The sequence below is a fragment of the Vombatus ursinus genome, unplaced genomic scaffold (genome assembly GCF_900497805.2).
Source record: "Vombatus ursinus unplaced genomic scaffold, bare-nosed wombat genome assembly UNPS02006739.1, whole genome shotgun sequence".
Lineage (NCBI taxonomy): Eukaryota > Metazoa > Chordata > Mammalia > Diprotodontia > Vombatidae > Vombatus > Vombatus ursinus.
This window is the reverse complement of record NW_020946517.1, coordinates 1-8,817: the sequence shown is the minus strand read 5'-3', so window position 1 is coordinate 8,817 and position 8,817 is coordinate 1.

Here is an 8,817-nt window from a genome sequence, read left to right as displayed (position 1 = left end):
AGCACTCCTTCAAAGACTGCTTCCAGCTTATATTCACAGGTGACTAACCCCAGGTTCAAGTTACTCTGTGAGCCTGCATTTCTAAAAATAAAATTCATGAGCCCCCACCAGTATACTTACTCTTGATAGACAGTCAATAGACATAAACATTTTAAAGCAGAGGTGTATACTAAGATGACATCCTAATAATATTAACAAAACACTTTCCTCATTAGCCTGAGATGTACCATTCTGCCATTACACACAGCATATGTGGAGAATATTGGGCATACACAAAAAGTATACTGTCACTCTAGTACTAGTACATTAGTCGAGAGGCACACATGTAGGAAACATATGTGATCCAGGCAACTCAGAACTCTAACACTAAAGTACGTCAATGTCCTTTCCCTTCTCATGGCATCTTTATACTTCTACCTCTAGGTATAGCCTCTCTGCTGGATAGGTCACTCAGCTTGGCTCGATGAGTCTGTTATTCTGTGTAACTCAACTCTTGAAGGCCAAGACTAATTCTTTTCTCAACTCACAGAGTTCATACTCCTCATATCTGTGGCTGTGCTGTGCCTGCTTCTTGCTAGGTATAGGTTTTTCCTACTGTGCAAATAGCTTCATTGCAAGGCATGCAGTTCCAGATTTTCTTCAGAGAGAAGCCTCTGAAGGGATAGAAAGACTCTGGGAAGAAGCCATGCAGAGGAGTTGGTATCTTGGTCATGTCTTTGTCTCTAGCTTATCACAGTAGAGACTTCAGGGAATTTCCTCTTGGGCAAGATATTGAGCTTTCTTTCTTAGTTGAGCTAAAATATCTCTCTTTCAGGGAGAGATAATTTAGTCTGTGTATTGTTAAGTATGTTCTCATGGGTTTATTTACTGTTCTCTATGTACGATCTTTGTCTAACTGGCATTTGATGGGAAGGGAGTCAATCCATGGATATGTAGCTTGGGGCACTCCTTCCCTGTGAAGGGATAATGATGAAGAGCACTGCTTGAACCTAAAATTATTTTACCTAGACTAATAATATTTAGAAAGTGAATAGATACATTCACTCAGTGAATATATCTCAGTACTCCTTTTCAGAGGAGAGCAGATTGGTTAGCCTTATAGCCTTCCTGAAAGGAATTAAAGCCTCCCTTGGAAAAGTGAATGGAAGAGACTTTTGAAACATCTGTTTACATCTCCCTGCACGTTCCATCTAAATAGACTTACGTGGGCATATATAACCTATGGAGACAACAAACATACACAGATACATTTTACATCAGAAAGAAATTTAGATCCATTTTTAAATTGTATGTGGACAGCTGCCCTTTTCCTTTCCTTTCTTCTCTGTATAACACTTCCACTCTGCAACATCCCAATAAGGGTTGGTCATATTTTCCCTTCTTGGTCTTAGATCTTGTAGGGTTTTTGTTTTGTTTTGTTTTTCTTTTCATTAAAACTTTGGTTTTTTTTTTTCCTTTAGGAATACTTCTCATTGGTCCCTAACTACCTGGATTATGGAAAGGCATTCTTCAAGTCTCTTTACCGTGTCCTCAAGAATCTACACTTGGAGCACAGAGTCACTTGGCTGTGATAGAAAGGCAAATATCAAGGGCAGCTAGGTGGTACAGCCATGGTCCTGGAGTCAGGAGGACTTGAGTTCAAATCCAGATTCAGACACTTATTAGCTGTGTGACCCTGAGCAAGTCACTTAACCCCTTTGCCTCAAAAAAAAAAAGAAAAGAAATACAAATATTTAATTGATGCAAATAATTGTATCAATTTCCCCAGTGCACCAAATTCACTTATTGAATTGAAATCTGTCCGCTTTTAACTTCTAACTTTTGGGTTCAATGCTCTCTAGAGCTACCAAAAAAATAATAAAATCCCCCTTTGATATAACTTTGGTTCATCTCACTCCCCACCTTAATAGCAAGGTCTCTAGTATTCTCTTTTGTTGGGTCATGGTGAATAAATTCCATCTGCCTTTTCTCTGCTCCAGAATTCAGATCATGTGTCCCCATATACAGTCCACAACTCTTACTGAGTCTTCTTAGGGCTGGAGATAAACGTATGAACTGTGTTTCATTTTTCTTTTCAACTCCCAAGATGCCCCCAGGCAGCTAGCATCTAGTTCAGGCTAATTGCATTAAACCTTGAAACTTGGGCTTCTCTCAGGCACTTAAAAACACTGTAGGAGGAGGGTTGGAGTAGGTGATTATTGTCCTGCATTCCTGCCATCAGGACAAAAATTTCCTGGCCTCATTTTATATAATTTGAAGCATTTGCCTTTCCCCTTTTGAAAATCAGGACAAATCTTTGACCATCTGCAATCTTCTGCTACCTCTCTCATTCTCAAGGTTTTCTCATTAAATCACCAACAGTTCAGTAATCACATCTTCATATTTCTTCAGTATGTAATTCATCTAGGTCAAGTGACTGGAATTTATTTAGAGCAAACAGGTATTCTCTTACTATATTTTCACTAATCTTATGTTTCAATTTCTTTGTAACCATCCTTCATTTGATTTTTTTAATTATAAAGAGCATTCCTCCAGATAGGAAAAGGTAAAAGCAAAATAGATGTGTTTCTGCTTTCTCTCATTTATTAATATCATCCACCTGACCTCAAGCAGTGAACCTATCAACAACTTCATTAGATTTAGCTCTGAATGTCTTTCGAACATTTAAAAACTCAAATATACCCTCAAATAATTGAAGTATATCAACCAATCAATAACTACATCAGTAAGAATTTATTAAGCAATCAAAGAGATATGACAGATTTTCCAAAATTTCTGAGAAAATTCTGACTAATACCAGTATCACTTGGCAGTTAGGTGGGGCAGCAAATAGAGCACTGGGCCTGCAGCCAGGAAGACCTGAGTTCAAATTCTGTTTTAGACACTTACTAACTATGTGACCCTAGGCAAGTCACCTAATCTCTATTTGCCTCAGCTGCCTCAACTGTAAGATGGGGATAATAACAGCACTTATCTTGCAGGGTTGTTGCAAGGGTCAGAGGACATGATATTTGTAAAGCACTCAGCATAGTGTCTGGCACACACTAAGCACTATATAAATGCTTCTTCCTTTTCTTCCCACCTCACCTCCACTGGAGGGAGTGTGTGAGAATCTTTGTTTTGTTTTTGTTTTTTATGCAATTGGGGTTAAGTCAAGTGTTTGGTCTGTGGTCGAGTTTGAACTCGGGTCCTCCTGACTTCAGATCTGGTGCTCTATCCACTGAGCCACCTAGCTGTCCCAAGTGTGTAAGAATCTTCAGGGGTGAATAAGTTAAAGTAATAGAACTCATTCGACTATGAGTTTTGGTTTGTTTCTGGAAGGTAGGTCACTGTGTTTTATAAATGTGACTTATATTTCCCATCTTTGATTTGCTCTTTTTTCCCCTTACTTTATTTCCCAAGACAACACATGTGTACCTAGGTACACTAAATGAGGATTGATATTTAGTTGTTCATAACATCTTGAGATTGCCTTTGAGATGTCTTCATGGTAAAGAAATCCAGATGTGTGGAAATATCAGCTAAAAATTGCCAGAAATGTTAGGAGTCTGCTAGCTTATCTATCATTGGAAATAGCACAATTATCAACTGGCACCTTTAAAGAATCACAGAACTCACAGACCATGTAGTAAAGTTCTAAGTGCAACAAAAATCCACTCCATAATATGCTAGATATATTTATATATCAATAGATATGTATGTGTATATCTACATCTCCCCAATAATTTATATATCCCATATATATCCAGTATATATTTCTATCCCCATATATATCTAGTGTAGATTAAATATATTTATATCTATCTCTAGTATACGTATATATCCAATATATTTATTTATAGATATCAGTATATTTATATGCATCCATTATATTTGTATATTTATATATACATATAAGTATATTTACATATCTAATATATCTATACATATTCAGAATATTTCTATATCTATATCTCATATATGTATACCCAGCATATTTATGTATGTAATATATTTATATATATCTTCTTATATTTGTATATACATATAAATGCATAATCTATATCTATATATATGTCCAGTATTTTTATATTGTTCTTTAGTCATTTTTCAGTCATGTCTGACTGTTCTCACCCCTTCTGGGGTTTCTTGGTAAAGATGCTGGAGTGGTTTGACATTTCCTTTCTATGTATTTTTATGTATACCCACCATATTTATGTATATCTAATATGTATATATACATACACACATATACACACATGCATACATATCCAGTACATAATACTGGATATTCCTTCATAGTAATATTCCTCCATAATATGCTGGAGTAAGGAGGGACACACTAGTTCCCTAGGCAGCCCATTCTAATTTTGGGTAGCTCTGGTTGTTAGGAATTTTTTCATTACATTGGGCTGAAGTCTGTCACTTTGTAACTTCCATCACTGCTCCTAGTTCTGCCCTCTGGCACCAAAGAGTTCAAATCTCATCTCCCTTCTGCATAGCATGCCTTTATGTATAGCTATCATTTCATCCCTGTCTTCTTTTTATCTAGGCTAATATCCTTGATTTCTTCAACCAATTGTCATATGGCATGAACTGGAGAGGTTTTTTTCTAAGTCACATTTGTCACATGGCTCTGTATATGCATCCACTTACTATCAATATCCTTCCCAAAATATGGTACCCAGAACTGAAGACAGTACTCCAAAAGTGATCTGACCAGGGCAAAGTTCAGTGGGACCATCTTCTCCCTTTATTAACTCAGATCGGATTGATTAGTTCTCTAAGCAAACACATTGGTCTGCTTAGCCCATTTTCCCCTTTCCACCCCATATGTATAATGTGTATTCAGAATTTTATTCTTGAAAGCTGACTTCCAAGTAAAAATTTTGCTCACAGAATCTTCTCTGTCCTTTCTCAGTATCCTTTGAAATCTGTTCTCTCAAAATATAGAATACATGACTATTCCTGGCTCTTCTCTCACAAATTCTTAGATGAAACGGTCACTTCCTTGCAAGATTCCAAGCATCTCCATCGTAGCAGACAGTTTTTGCTTGCCAATGAGAATCAATCCAGAATAATAATTTCCCCATTTCTTTCTCCATTTTTTGAAGGACAAATCATTTTTAAGGCAAGCCAAGAAATTATTAGCTACTATGCTCTTGACAAAAAGAGAGCTCTAGCAGTCCTGAGATTATTTGAGGCCTCAATCATTACTCTATCATGCCTCCATTTCAAGATTGTGATCTATTTCCCAAATTCTTCATCTCTTATTTCAGACCAAGTGATCTGTAGTACCTTCTGATGACAATATTGCATCGGTTTCTTCCTCCTTTGGTTTTTACCCAAATGCTTTCTATCATACTACCCCTTGTCCCTTCTAGTTTCTGTATTTTCTCATGTGAGGAGATATATATATATATATATGTATGTATATATATTGGCTAGGCAATGGGGTGAAGTGACTTGCCTAGGGTCACACAGCTAGTGAGTGTTATGTGTCTGAGGCAACATTCAAACTCAGGTCCTCCTGACTCCAAGGCTGGTGCTCTATCCACTGCACCACCTAGCTGCCCCATGAGGATATATTCTTAAAATACAATGCCACTTCTCATCCTCCTCATTCTTGCCCCACCTACTCTATTGAAAAAGGTCTGAACCACATTGCAGGCATAGGTTCTATCCCAATAAGTCTTAGTGATACCTATGAAGTTAAATTTGTCTGTTATATTCTCTAGTTCACTTTGTTATCCATACTTTGTGCATTTAAAAATATTGTTTATCAATTTTTTTAGATGTTATCTCCTATGAATTTCTGGGCATCTCTACTGTTAATCTTCTCCTTATATTATTGCTACTTTGTGCTATGGGTGATACATAGGTAATTTCCTTCCTCCCTCTTAATTTTTAGTTTCTATTTGATTTTCAAGACTTCAAATAACTATTTTTTTTTAGCCAACACTTGTTAGATGCACTCCATCCCTATCTAAGAACCTATCATCTTATATTCTAAGCCATGGTCCAGAAATACAAAATTTGTTCTCAGATAGAATCTTCTTAACCAACTGTTCACTTCCCAAATCTGCCTTTCTGTTCTGAAGTACTTGGTCTTCAATGGGTAGCAATGATGAAAATGCTACCTATGTGCCTAAAGCCTTCAGTCTTTTTATGTAAGACTTTATAATCCTTAGCAATGCATTCTAAATTCCTTCTGGCAGTATGGGCTTGTGCCCAAGTGCATTGTAGATATGGACAGTAGTTGTCAGATGCGACAAGCCTTGGGATGTCTTTTGTTACCTCCTGGATACACATTCTGGAAAGATGGCAAACCTCTCTGTGTAAGGTCACCTTGTTATCTTTTAGCTATTTGGGATAGTCACATGATAATTTGCACCTAAATTCTAGCCAGAGCATTAGGTATTCGGTAAATACGCAGCAAAAAAAACAAGTGATTGAATTGAAATGATGGCATTTTATTGTAACTTCTTTGTTTCAACATGTCAAAAACCTTCAATAGCTCCCTGATGCATTTGCGATAAGTAGCTGTGAGTTCCTTTAATGAAGAACCCATCAAAATTGTCCCAAAGTGTCAAAGAGTGTGTCAGGAGAGGAGAACATCCTTCATCACTGGTGGTCTTTAAGCACAGTCTAGTTTAGTGGTGTCAGACTCAAAAAAATAGATCCCTGTGGGCCACATTAGAAAACCACTTAGACTTAGAAAACCACTAATAAACATTATCTATGTTGTATTGTATTTTTATTTATTTTGATAAACATTTCCCAATTACATTTTGATCTAGTACAGGATGGATTTGGGAGTTTTGTGGGCTGTGAGTTTGATACCTCTGATCTAGATAACCATTTGTCCATAGTATTCTAGAAGAAATTCCTGTTCATATATGGGTTGGACTAGATATCATCTGATATCCCTTCCATTTTGAGATTCTGCTATTCTATGCAGTTAAAATTAACCAGAGGTGCCTGACTCATGTCCTGTGGGTTGCAACATTCCCTAGTATGGCTTGAACCAGATTAAAATTAATTGAGAAATGTTTAACAAAATAAATAAAAATACAACATAAATGATATTAATTTGTACTTTGCTTAGTCAATGTGCCACTGCAGAGATCTATTTCTATTTGAGTTTGACACCACTGAACTATATTTTTCTTCTTGACTTGCTATCTATGAAAAAAAAAAAAGAATCTAATTGGCTATATTTCTCTCTTAGACAAGAGCCAAAAAAATGAACATGGGCAAACTTTGCTTTTATAAGAAGCCTGAATTCTAACCATCTGAGTTTGGATCTATTTTAGGGTAAGAAAAGTTCATGTTGTAATTCACAAATCCCATCTCTTACCTCTTAAACCCAATCTGTACCAATGTCATCAAATGTAATTTCTAGCTTTGGTAAACACTTTAGTTTTCCCAAAACATCTCTTTTCCACTTCCTGACCCTAAACTCTACTTTCAGGGTATCTCCTTAAGTAGAACTTCAAATGTTTTCTAGATTTCAAGCTCCTTACTCATTCACATCCTGTGAGGGAGGGAGGAAAGAGAGGAATGTGGATCCTGATATGTATGACGATCTTCCCTTTCTACCATGACAAGCCTTGATAATCATCAGTCTTAAAAGGTAATGAAAATAGTTGATTTCAACAACACTATGAGACAGATAATTCAAATAAGTCATCCTCATTTTATAGATGTGGAAACTGAGGTAGAAAGAGGTAAAAGTGACTTGCCCAAGATCATACAACTAGGAAATGCCTCCAAGCTGAGATACAAACTAAAGTCTCCTGATTTCCAGATCAGTATGTTTTCCATTACAGGCTATCTTATGTGATACCATTAGACTTAGGAGAGAATGGTGAAAGCATAGGATGGTGTTGTGGTTACCCAAGCATGGAGGAACCCAAATTTCTAGCTTTGCCCTAAATAAAGCTACAATTTAGTCAACTCACAAATATTTATGAAATACCTACCTGGCACATAGCTTACTGTCTTGCTAAGGCATGGTCTAAAACAGTGGTGAGGAACCTGTGGCCTGGAGGCCACATGTGGCCCTTTAGGTCCTCAAGGGTGGCCCTTTGACCACACTTGACCTTAAGGATTTGTTCTGTGAAATTTGGATTCAGTCAAAGGGCCTCCCTTGAGGACCTAGAGGGTCACATGTGGCCTCGAGGCCACAGGTTCCCTACCCCTAGTATGGGGAATTACATGGCTTGTCACTGAAGTACTTGTTGTTCAGTCATGTCTGACTTTTTGTGACCCCATTTAAGCTTTTCTTGGCATAGATACCAAAGAGGTTTGCCATTTCTTTCTCCAGCTTATTTAATGGATGGAGGAGGAAACTGAGACAAACAGGGTTAAGTGACTTGCCCAGGCTCACACAGCTAGTAAATGTCTGAGGCCAGACTTGAACTCATGAAGGTGAGTACTCTTGACTCTAGGCCTGGCACTCTATCCACTGTGCCACCTAGCTTCCCTCACTGAAGGACTTATGCTGTGACAAAGCAATATACCTCATGGAGATTCAGTTTCCAGAACAATTTGCTAGAACATCTATATTACTCTGAACAGGAAAACATGGGCATGTGTGTGAGGAGCCCCAGGTTGTTAATACACCCATGTTTATTGTGAAAGCCTATCTGCCATTTATTTGCTCCTCATTCTCTATTTCAACTGGGTTTGGGAGGCTTGGTGACCTCAATGGAAGCCTAAGGGAGTAGAGACAGTTGCCACAGGTTGAGTTAAGCAGGAGGAGAGAGAGCGCGCGCGCGCGCGCGCGCGCGAGAGAGAGAGAGAGAGAGAGAGAGAGAGAGAGAGAGAGAGAGA